Source organism: Neopsephotus bourkii, unplaced genomic scaffold (assembly GCF_033783945.1).
Source record: "Neopsephotus bourkii isolate Nb327-2 ecotype Australia unplaced genomic scaffold, CSIRO-AGI_Nbou_v1 NB_795, whole genome shotgun sequence".
In the NCBI taxonomy this organism is placed as follows: domain Eukaryota; kingdom Metazoa; phylum Chordata; class Aves; order Psittaciformes; family Psittacidae; genus Neopsephotus; species Neopsephotus bourkii.
The window spans coordinates 1,057,456-1,070,624 of record NW_026901291.1 but is presented as its reverse complement, the minus strand read 5'-3'; positions in this window follow the sequence as shown (position 1 = coordinate 1,070,624).

Below are 13,169 nucleotides of genomic sequence, written 5' to 3'. Positions count from 1 at the left end.
AGGGGTTTTGGGGGTGCAGAGAAGGGGGAAAAGAAGACCCCTTTGTTTTAAAGAACGAAAGTCTGTATCTGATAGCTAACAAGATGCTAAACATTGCCAACATGGACACAATTTAGTATGTTAGAAGAAAATAGCTTATTCTTTTGAGAATATATTGTCACAAGCCAGCTGCTTCTACTGGATTAGAAAAGGGAATTAGAAGCTGCACAACCCAATTAAAAAGTAATGTTTTGTTTGTTTCTTGTAGTTCTTTTGCTCTTTCATACTAATGCCTTCTCTTTTTCTTTTTTACTTAATTTCATATTAATATTAATATTGATATTCACAAATAAAAACCTCCCAGGGTTCAAGCCTTTCTAAAATGCCTCTGGCATTTGTTTTCACACCATGGCCTGATCCTATAGCTGCAAATGGAGCTGTGCCAGCTTCAAGCTGCTCAGGATATAGCCCCAAGCACTCCTCTGCTGACTTCAGTGGGAGAAAGGCAACCTCTGAACACAGTAAACCTTCCATACCATCACAGCAGAACGCAAAGGTGCTCTGGCCTTTCAAGCAGGGACACCCAGACAAATCTGTGCCCCTTTCACAGAGGGTTACAGAAAAGCTGAAAGAAGGATCGTGCTGGAGGCAAAACAGAATGGGATTTTTCCTCTTTCCATGTGTTCCTCCAATAGCACAGGCTGGAAATGGAATTGGCACATAACAGCAATACGGCGCATTAACTCTACTATCACCTAGAGCGGCCTGTTAAAATAACAGTTACAGGGGATACCTGAAAGCAGCTCTGAAATTCCAGGAAACAAACACTTGCACTGGCTGTAAAAACCTACACGGACTTTAAGAAATACCAATCTCATGCCAGATTTGAGGGCAAATCCCCATTTTCCATCAAAGTGAAAAACAGAGCAAAATCAAATTACACAATTTCTGACAGACCTGTGGACTTCTGAATTCTCTATTGCTCTTAGAACTAAGAATGGGTTTATAGAAGCAAAGTCCCAACTCTTCCTTGGTCAAGAGATGAAATAAATATGGTTATTAGGTTCCTTTAAAGTCCATGAAAAATTTTCAGACAAAAAGCTTGTGGCACTTCACTTATTCTTGCTTTAATGAAGCAGCTTACACAGTTACAAGAGAAATGCAAACTTTCTGTACTGAGCTGAAAGAAAAGGCTGAAACCAGAAAAGAAGAAACAGCAAGAAGAAAACCCTCCAAAACCATGGTCTTGTACTAAATTCCCTTGATCTTCAGATGGATACATGGATCCCACTGTCCCATCTATGACACTCTGGATAATTTCAGTGCTAACTTCTCATTTTGAGAAGCAACTTGCAAAGAACAAGGAATCGTTCAACATTCGTGCCTGGAAGTCCATTTTTCCTATTCAGCATCACCCAGCTCACACAGATGCCACCTCCCAGCTGGGCTACTGGCCTCTGCAAGGGACTCTTGGTGTGCTGGGGACCTACAGCACCCTCAGATCAATCTGGTGAGCTTGTTGAGTGCAGTGCATTTGAATTTTAGACTGCAGAATTCCCTCCATCTTTCCAGTGATTCTTGTCTGATGCGCAAAGTCAGGAAGTCAATTGAAGCTTAATTCGTTTCTGCTTTGATCTATAGCAGCTGTGGATTAAGAACCTGATTTCAGGCAGGTTCAATTGTTTCCTCACTGAAAATAAACTAAGAGTTTTCCTTAAGGTTTGCGCTTTGAATAATGGCTGTGTGTGGTTTATCCTATTGCTCCACTATATTTTATTAGGAAGCATTAGTCAACCCTTATTTCCTGGAAATTCACCCATGGGAATTCATGTTGTCAGAGCATGGCAATGACTCAACAGCACTCTGTGCTCAAGACGCATGGGGACAAGGCACTTGGCTGACCTGGGAGATTATTTTGTTCATTAAAAAACAGAATTTAGACACCCAATTTTGGGCCAAAAGCATTCACTGCAACTGCTTTTGAAATAAACTTTAAAAGGGTCATGGCGTTTCAAAATTTTCACATCTTTCTACTCTGTCAAGTTTTCCATTTCTAAATGACACCTTGATAAGAACTGGACCCAATTTTGACCCTAAAGAACCTTCGGTTTTTATTTTCTTACTCATTTTACTGAAAAAGCTTAAAGAATTCATTTTGGATTTCGATATTTCTCTTCATCAGTGTTTTGATTTAGTCAACAAACAAACAAAAAACCCCACAGTTATTTGTCTATCTCCAGTCTCCCTACTAAAGTCTTCCCTTTTCAGAGTTCACAGGAGACAGAATACTTCAAAATAACCCACTTTTATATGGGGCTTAGAGAAAAAGATGCTTAGTTCATACAAATCAATATATCTTCAGTGAAGAACATGAAGCTGTGTGCTTTCATGCAGGGCCAGGAACAGACTGAGTTTTCCTATCTCGTTCTGAAGATAACTTTTTGTTTGTAAATATGTGTTCCATTATTCAGAAATATTCAGTTAAAAAATGTAATTACAGAAAACATTAATGTGGTATTTCCCTGAAAAGGTGCACTGAAATGCACAAAGTAATGGAAGATAGGGACGTCATGCTATACAAGAATAGGAGTCTTGACAAAAGAGTAACGCTTTGAAAAGATAAAGGGAAGATCAATATGTTCCATCTTTACAGACTCGCATCCTGTATTCTCCTGTAGTCTCAAGTCAAAGCCTACTTTTGTCTGTAGTCTAACAAAGAGTATCGGTGTTATGAAATGTACAGTAGTTCCTTCTTTATGCTCCCTGATAACTTGTCATTTACAATCAGCCTGAAACTCAAAACAGCTTTTTCTTTACCTGCCTGGTTCCCTTTGTATAACAGCCCACAGCCGCAGTATGGGACTTTGTGTCCCTCCATTTAAGAGGTTGTTTCCTTTGTTTGGTTCCTCCCTGTCAAGCCGTCTAAATGCGCTGCCTACAATGGCCAGAGCAGAAAGCTGGGTGAAGAGTCAATCTGTTTAGCTGGTGTACCAGGAGCCCACAACAGGAGGCAGTGTATTTTGTCTTTTCAATTAAAAAAAAAAACATTGAAAAAGTACATCAGCACTTTCAGAGAGAGCACAACTGGCTTTTACACAGAACAGACAACGCAATTTGGAGTTTCAACATTCAGTCTTTAACCAAGCTTTTCCTTGGTCATACTTGGAGAAAGTGGAGAGTAAGGAGGATGTGAAATCCCCATAGCTCTTGTTTCATTTCCAAACTCCAAAAGTCCATCAATGCAACAGCTGGGACTGTCAGGAATCAGAAAATCCTCTCTATACTGGCTCCGACTGCAAACTCTCAGCATTTTCTATTCAAGCAGAAGGTCAGGAAAGTGTAAGGTGGGCTCTTCTAATCTGAAAATGCAGTGAAGGCCTCCACTTGCTTCCTGCCTATTAGTCCAACCCAAGGGAAGCAGTGTGTCTGCCCCAGGGAGAGGATGGACCTCCTGCCCGGGGCAGCATGAGGAGACCTGTACCATTCCTTTAGGAGAGGCTGTAACTCAGACTCTTGATTTATCCTGGCATAACTGCACTCATTACCTGTGGTATGGCAGATAAAGAAGTAGCTGGTAGGACAAAGGAGTAAATGATGCCCGTGACCAGCCTTTAACTTGCCAACACAAGAAGTGACTTCTTTGGAAACTCAAAACTCCACTAGATTAAAGCCTGACTTCTCCATAAGGAGGCAGCTGAATACTTAGAAAAAATGCTAAAAAGACAAAATCCTTTTGCCGCAGACAATGAACTGCTATAGGAGGACTGCAGCCCACCCTTATCTTGCAGTGCATTTTTTGTCTGTATGCTATCAGCACGGCATTCCTCTGATCATTTGTAAATGTCATTTACAAACCCTTGCACAATTGTTCTCTGCAGAGTAGATCACAGGCTCCAGCCTTCCTTCTGTCAGACTGCAGACCATGCTCTGTGTTTAATAAGGATGCTGCATATTTTTCAGTTTACGCTTCAGCAGCTATGACCCATTCTGCACTGTAATGGACCAGACCCGCTACCGATTCCAGCAAATTGCTGAATGGGTGGTATGTGAAATGCAGAGGATCACACTCTCAGTTAGAGAACTTGTACTCATTCTCTCACAGAGCTTTCCTTCAAGGCACCACTGGCTCTGGCTGGATCAGGAAAGCAGCTGAACTGCCCATATCCACAGCAGTTCCATGCACATGAGGATTTCCGGCTCTCCTCAGGGCTGTCTCAACATAACTACACTGTAGGGGCAACCCCTGGCTTCATACCTACTGGTGTAATGTACCAGTCTGCAGCATTGGTCCTGATTTTGTGCCAAGGATAACACAAAACCCAACAGCTGTTCATATAGACAAGACTGTCAATTACGTTCAGTTTTCTCTCAGAGGTAGTGAGGCAGCCAGGGAAGTTTGATTTTGACCCTGTGCTAAGAATTACCTGTTTCTTGACTCAAACCCTACTGCAGACAGGTCTCAAATTCATGCCAGTAGTGTCCTTTAGAGGACGGTCAGACATGGCTCCTCTCTATTCCCACCTAAACAAAACCCCACCATAGCATTGGAACAGCAAATGAACAAGGTAGGGTAGACAGCAGACATGGCAAATAAAGCTCTTGTGATTGTAGATACCTCTGCTTCAAGCTGGGAGGTGCACTTGTTTCCAGGTATTTTAGTGACAGTGTCCAATTCTGAACAACTGATGTTTATTCATTTAGAAGGAGGAAATGGAACTCTCTGTTGAATTAATTCATTTCCTTCAATTCATGCAATGCTTCTCCTTCACAGTGTATGATCAAAGAAAGGATGTCTTAAATAATGTTAAATATGCTTCAGGTTTTACAGTGTGCCATCTGCTGGGCTGGTTTTCACTTCTCTAACAGATCTTCTTTAATCACATCATGCAATGACTGTGCTAAACACCACACAGGAACAAAGGAGCAAAGGCACCGAGTTCAATGTAGAAACCAAACAAAAACCAGTTCCTTCCTCATTATTGCCAGTCCTGAGCTGAAACTACAGAAAACCTCCTATAAACTAGCACCCACAACCTCCTCAGAACACAACAATGAGAAAACACCTTCAGTACTGAGACTGGTACCATGTTTTCCAGCCCAATCCAAAGTCAGTTAGGAAAGCCACTGATCCACAAATGCTACCATACACCACCCTTGTCCTGCACTGAGCAGGCGACATTTGGATCTCTGTGTGCTGCAGTAAGTAGCTGCTCTTCCATCACAGTCCAATGGCACGGAGCTGGTGCAACTTCAAATCGGTAAGACCATAGTCACCATGCAAACGATTCCAGCCCAATGGAGGGAATTATGTCATGTTTGCCAAAATATTAATGCATGTTATGCTCCACTGTTAACTAAAAACGTTCCTTAACCTATTGCCTAATCCAAACAAACAAATTAGTGAAATTGGAGAGCTGTGTTCATGAATACAGAGCATAAAGAGAGAGAACACATACTGTCTTGTTGTAATTCCTCTCAGGCAGCAATGTTTGGGCAGTTCTGCTCCTAGCAGGCTGAGCATACTGGTATAATTGATGGCAGCATTTATCATAACAGCAGCACAAAAGCATCAATTGCTTGATGAATTTATTTACTCCTGCCCAGAAGTGAAGCTGCGATTGGATCACTTTATAAACATCAAACTGCTGTAGACCTGGCCCATTGTTGATGGCTCTTACAGGGGAAGAGAAGAAAAAAAACAGAAGAAAAAAGGGAGGGGGGTGGGGGGGGTGGGTGTGGAAGGTCCTGATTGAGAGGCTGGAGGTTGGGTGAAAAGACAAATCTCTCTGATTAGAGGAAAGCAACCATTATTTTACCTATTAAGAAGAACAGTCAAACACTCTCAGACCATGATCAACAGCTGCAGTATTACCTGCTGCACTTCAGTGTAGTGCTTTCTCTGGCAGGTTTTTGTTCCCAACCCACAATATTCCTCGAGGTAGAGAGCTGTAAAGAAAGTATCAATCTCCCAAACCAATATGACAAGGCCCCTGGGCTTAGCAAAGCAAAAACACGAACCACATCACATTGGTGTTTTGTGAACTACTTGTCTTCCACAGAGAAATACAGGGCCACACTCTCCGCCCTGGCACTCTGCAGCCATTTAAACCTGTGCAAAACCCTGCTATTTTTCCTGTGTGGATTCTGTACTTTTTTGTGCACAGATGGAAGCAAATCCAATGGGAAATAGGTCCAATGGTTCTATATTTGTTAGGTTTTCAGACTGTAACTCTAGATCTAAAGAGGTCTGAAAATCATTCCTTGTGAAGGAACGATCTGTGACACAGTCTGCATACTAATAAAGTATGGTTGGGTTTCAGCAGTAACTAAAAGAACTATTTTTTTCCCCGTGATTTGCTCCTTTGACTCCCCTCTGGGAAGAGCAGAAGGCATCAGTGTCAGGAGATGAAAGCGTCAAACATCCAGCTAGTTTGGAGCAGTCTCTATTCAGTCTACATCAGAGCCAGCTGATTCACAGACTGAGAAACAACACAAATGCCATTAGGGGTTTCAGCAGGGTAAAGAGTTCACCCTTAATGAGATTTTGATGTCTCATAACTCATTAGACATAATTTAGTTTATGCTAAGAAACCAAAATGTAGTCAGGCCTGATACAACCAGGCTCTCAGCTCAATAGTTAAGACTCTTGAGTTAGTGCTTCAAACTGCTGAGAAACTAGTATCTGCTATTTAGCTATTCCCTTGGCTGGTAACATTAGGAAGAGGACACAAACCCACTAATGGGATAACATAGGCCATGGTAGTGCATACACAAAGGAAATTAGCTTCAGGTAACCTTTTAAAACAAAACCAAACCATTTTGCAATCAGGGTGTAAAATGGAAGAGCAATGTCTTCAGGCTCCCAGCTGGACCAAGAGATGTGACTCATCAAGTCTCTTACACGGAGTGTCTCATGTACTCAGATGCTCACAGACACAGCCTAAGACTGAAGACACACAAAGCTGCAATGCTTCCCATCCCTGCCCACCAGAGGAACCCACTAAAACCTGGTGCATCCAGTTATTACTATTACACCCCCCCGTGGAAAATGGGATGACAGCACCAAGACCTGTTTGTGGCCACTTCTTATCCCTGCCAAGGGATGAATGGGGAAAGGGACAGCTCTTATGCATGAGACTCCTGTTTTCAGGGCAGTTGATGGAATATATTAACACTGCCTTTAGATAGTAAAAAATAACTAAAATCCGGGCTTCTCTGTGGAAGCATTTAGTATGTCCTGCTATCTGGAGCAGAACCTTATAGACATTGTAGTGGCCTCGGCAGCTGAACTGACACCTTTGACTGGGCTTTCATTCAAGGCTTTGGCTGTGCCACTTAATGAGAGTTTCAGCTGTGAGCTCCCTGAACACGCACACAAGGGCACTTGCTTTCTTTGCCAGTGACCAGATGAAGAATGCGGGGAAGATTTTCTGTTGCTCTTTCAAATCATAGCTTTTGTGCTCAAAACCACAACTCTAAACTTGTCTTGCAAGAGAGGAGACTTACAGGCACGCTGCGATTCATCCCAAGGAGAGCAGCGAGGTGAAGCTGTCCTCCAGAGCCCATTCAAGCCAGCAAGGTTACAGAGAACACAAAGCAACGTGCTTTACAAGCAGTATAGTAACAGGGACTGGATCAGGCCCCGCACAGTGGATTTCAGAAGCATACACTGGGCTCAAGAGCACAAAAGTCACTGGATTTCTTTGGTACTCATACTCCTTAATGACTCAGGAGCTTTTGAAGAATTCCTGCTGAAACCTTTTGAATTCCCTTCCTAATTATGCTGCATCTACCTTTGAAGAGCCATATAGAAGGTGTTTTCTTACAGAGAGCGAGTACAAATACCCATGCTCCCAGTCACAGCCTGTGAAGGTGAATGGGAACAAGCGCACTGTCTCCCAAGTGCCTTCGGGATCAGACTTGTTTTTATGAGCGAGGCTTGTACCTCCTTTATGCTTCATGCAGCACTTCAAAATCATGGTCAGTGTCACACAGAGAACAGTAAGATAATCATAGTTATAAAATGCTAACCTATCCCAGTAACCTGTGCTTGGAAAATGGCAGCCGAGCTGGCTTCCAATAAAAATAAAGGGAAGCCTGAGAAAAGGGCAGATCACACCAAATTCCTGCTAAGGGAAATAACCCACCAAATCCTGCTGCCCCCAGTTACTGATGTTACACACCCCATGGAAAATGGGATGACAGCAGCAAGAGCTGCTTGTGGCAGTTTCCATCCTGCTAGTCTGCTGAGCACACAAATTCAGTGAGTCCCTGACAGCCTAGCCAGCGAGAGGGATGGCTATTAATGCAAAAGAAAAGCCTGCATAAGTAGGGGTAAGCAGATTTTACCATCCCCACTGCTGTTCAATGAAAGGCACAGCTGCACCTTTCTCTGAGTTATCAAAGATTATTTCAAAAGCATACAGAATGGCTTTTACAGCAAGATATGTCCCATCCTCTCCCTGTCACTGCTCTACAAAGCACTGGGACATGGTACTCCCCCCTTAGCAGAAGCCTCTTAGCCAAAGTAATGCTTCCCAGATGAAATGGCTGCTGCAGATAGACTGCAACTACCTTGCTCTTATCCTTCAGAGTGAGATGGTGCTCCCTTTGAGAAAGATGAGAAGACACCCTTCCTACAGCTATAGTTGGGACTTCAAAGAGAATGTAAAGTCGCAGGCAAATGCTTTGGTAGATAAGCCAAGGCAGCTCCTGTTCGTCCTTGCTAAGGGATGCCAGACAAAGCCTGGCTCTGCTGGGAGCAAGCTGCCTGACTAAACAAATGCTTGGAACGAAGGAACTGAGCATGCGATGAGACCGCAAGAACAGGCTTCAGTGGTTCCCATTTCAGCATGCATCTCTTGGGTTTCCTCAAAGGCTCTGGGAAGGAAGGCAAAGGGAGCCTCTAGTGACTTTAAAAATTCAGATGCTTTCAACTGGAAGGAACAGATTTCTATGAGATGGTTATTTTGCTTTTAGTAAAGCGAGCTTTACTTCCTTTAACTAAATGCTTTACTTACATTTACTAAAAGGACTTTTCCTGCAAGGCAATCTTAGCTCCTTAAAAAACTTTGAAGGACTTTGCCCCCCATGCTAACAGCAACTCCATTATCATCTTTGCTTTTCCCCCTTTTTGAATCACAGTCCAATAACAGAAAGAAAAGGTGACAGCCTTGCCATGGAGTTACTGCTTTTTCCACTGAGTGTGATGGAAAGAGTTTCTCTGGAGTTACACCTTCACGGAAGTCTGAGCAGCTCTTCAAGCCTGCTGTCCAGGAGAAGCTTACGGTTCTGGAAGCTGAGCTGTGCAGATGGCCAGCTGGCTGGTCATGCACAACACAAAGGTTATGGAGCCAGATGGCGGATGTTAGGAAGAGCAGGAGGGATCAGCTTGATTGAACTCGCTGGCATCGTTTATGGTCATTTCAGGACAGGCATGAGGGCACCATCACGAGTGCTGCTCTGAGCTGTTCTATCACATGTATGTGCCCTCACTCAGAAAAGAAAATCACATTCACCATGGCTTACAAAAAAGGCCTCAATACCATCAAAGGAAATCTTTCCTTACTACTCCAATATCCTTCTGGGGGATGCTTTACTGCAGCTTTAATGGTTATATAATCACTTGCAACTATTATTTATGTATTCTTTAAGTATTCCACAAGCACGCCTCTTAACAGGAACTCCTCTGCAAATTATTAATTGCAGAAATACTTCTGAGCTATGCCCTGGTGCCAGCTGTGTGAATGACAGTGGGATGTACAGCTCAGACCAACATCAGCAGCACACAACCAGAGACAAGAACAAGCCACAGAGCTGACAGTCACGCTTCCATAGCCTGGGTTTGGTGACCAAGACTTCCCCCATTACAGAGGATGGGGCTTTCCTGGAAAAACACATCACTGTCAACCACATTACAAGGGCACAAACAGTTCAGCTGTTCCTTTCCCATTGTCTTCCCACTCATTTTCCCTCCGTGCCATCTCTTTTTCTGAATGATCTCATTCACTCGCTCCTCCTCTACACATCGAAAGGATAACAGAATCACTCCCATCCAACCTGAGGAGACAAAGGAGAGCAATGCTTTGAGGAAACTGGCGAGGCAGAGCTGTCACATAGTCTCAGAGAGCATTAGCTTGGGTACAGGATGCAGTCTGACCATGGCAGCACTAATCCCTGAGGGAGATGAGCTCCCCAGGGTTCATCTTGCTTTTCTGGGGAGCTCTGCATCTTCCCCTGAGCTCCAGGCTGATGGAGCCAGATCACAATCAGGAGTGACTTTAAGCACAGACTGAGGATGCTGTGGACCACGTCTGCAGGTAATGTGAATGAGCACCGATGTCAGGACAGACCTACACCAGCTGAGGAATTTGTTTTCTCCCCAGCCCATCTTGCAAGAATAAAGCATTGCCTTTCCTCAGTCACAAGATGCTGGCAGGGTTTGCAGGGCTCTGTCTCCAGCTCCCTCCAGAGCCAGGCCTGCCTCCTGAGGGCTGCAGCACTCTCACTCAGGATGTTTGGTCTTTTCATTCAATTCCCTTAAACCAATAGCACTGTCTAGGCTTTTCCCTTCTGTCCTGATTAGCAGACCAAAACAGTTCTACATGAATTACGTAATTATATCAGCAAATCCATTTTCTTCTGCAATTTTCTTCCCAGATTCCCAAACTGTAGGGCTTCTCCCCCTGCAGAACTCCCCAAAGAGATGCCACAAAGCAAAGCAATCATGCAAAAAGATTTATGACAGTCATCTGTATACATGAGTATGCTCACAGACATTTGAGTTCCCTCTTCTGTCTTCTCCTTTTATTTAGTGTGAAAGCACAAGCTGTTCCCAAGTCACATTAATACATTTTTCATAAATCCGATACACTACTCATATCATTGCAGGGATGGACAGGAGGGGGTTTTGTGTGTTTTCTTTTTCCAGGGTCCCAGCACATTTCATGCTTTGCCTGAAGCATTCAGCAAGCATCAAATTTAATGGAAAGGGACACTCACCTCACGGCTAACCGTGACCTGGACTGAGGCTTTGCTCAGGGCCCCAGGTAGGCTTGGCACTAACTGAGGAAGGAAACGTGACTCAGACACAGCTCCTGCCTCACCACTCCACTGTTAGCTGGTATTCAGGCACAGTCTGCTCGCTCTGCACCTTCCAAGTTACATTCCTGCAACAGACTGGGCTGCAGGCTGTTCTGCAGGTCCTGTCACAGCCTGGCTATCCATCAGCATTAAACCAGCAAGAGATGGTTAAAGCACAGGATTCATTAAAACTAACACTGATCTCTGCATCTGCTATGGGGACTTGCAAAACAAACATAGATGTTCCATTTAGTTTTTTCCCCATCTCAGTTTTCTATTTGCAAATGCCTGCCCTATTTTATAATATCACACAGCAAATGTAGAACAGCACAAATCTACTAGAAACAACTTCTTCATCCTCCGGTTCTGGTCCTCCACCTATTTCATTCCCCCTGAAGAGTAATGAAAACTTCACAGGCTGCAGACAAATCTACCTTTTTGCCCTAAAGAAACCAGTGGTGTGCATGCATCGCATCTTTCAGCCTGCTGAAAGAACAAGACCTCACTGTTGATTAGCCAATGTCTGGTTTTTGCAGTCCTTTACCATGTGTAAGCTGAATATAAAAATGCTCAGGATGAGTAAGGTCAGACAGGCTCAGGAATTCGGAACCCTGATGTCTTAGGATGAAGCATGGGCTGCCCTGTGGTGGAAGGTGAGTTATAACATTTGCAGAGGTTCCCTCAGTGTTACAACCCCAGAAGGTCCATGATTGCCTATCACAGATCCACTTGCAGCAACACAACATGTGTAAGATTGGTAACAGGGCCTCTGTTGCAGCAAGGTAACACCTTGCTCCACGGCAGCTATTCTCTCTTCACCCTATTTATAGCAATGTGCATAAACCAAATGCAAGTGGCAGGATCCTTACACACTGTTTTGCATCCACTCTACGGAGGTGTAAACAACCACCTGAAGTGCCTGGCAGGGGGGAATCAAACCACAGCATAGCATTCTTCCTAAGTAGCTGGCTGGTAACTCATCTCATTACAGCATAAGCTACAAAGACAAGCAGCAGACTAAATGAATTCCTGAGTAGAATATCTACCGTATTACTCAGCTGAATGCTTCCAAATAGTTACCAGAACATATCAATCTTCTGTATTCTTGGCAACATGCTGATGCAGCACATGGAGCTACAGGCCAGGGGAGATTTCAGCCTTCCAGAAGTATTCCTGCCATCCAGTGCTTAGCACTAACCACCTCTTATCACTGCTCTCTCAGGTAGCGAAGTCTGGCTTGGCTGTGGCTGACAGCAGCCAAACAGAGCGCAGAGATCCATGTTTATCTGTGTTTATCACACATTTTGGGCTACTTAAGGCAAGTGCCTTACTTCTCTGCTTCAGCACAACTGTCAGGATTAGTTACAAATGGGGTTTTCTTCTTTCTTGTGGGGAAGTTGAACAAAGCCTTTGCCATTCTTGTCAAATGTACGTTTGCAAAACGCTGGCAGTTAACAGACACAGAAACCAAAGTAGGTGACAATGAAAGCTCAGTAAAAAGAGAGTTTGGGCTGTTTCCTATGAATGAAAGACAAAATAATGCTAGATACAATCAGATACTTCCTGAAAACATTTCATTTAATCGAATACAATCAGTTTTTACGGTGATGCCTGCCCAACACACAGGGCTGCTGAAGCTTTCTTCTGAAAAGCTTTGAAATTACACTGAAAGATGCCATTTCTGTGCATTAGAAAACGTTTCATATTTTAGGAGTCCAGCATAGCAAGACCAGTCAGCAGTGGAAGCAGTGAAAGAAAAAGGCCACTAAGTTATTAAACGAAGCTGAGGATCTGTCCAGATTAGAGAGCCACGAACACAACATCTCTTTGTTTTTAAATACTATGTTATCCAAAGCCTAATGTGACCAAAGGATGCTGACATTGCTGAAAGAATAAAGATGACTATGACAAGGTGAGGGGAAAGACAACAAACATTTTAGGAACTGATGGAAATAAAACCTGGGTATGGAGATTAGTCTCCCAGTACGGTTTTATTTCCAATCACTGTAAAAGGAGGTATGTTAAGGTGTAATGCCAGTCAAAATGGGCCCGTCTCAAGATCTATGGGTTCTACACTTGTCGGGGTATTTCTTAATTTCATTCTCAAG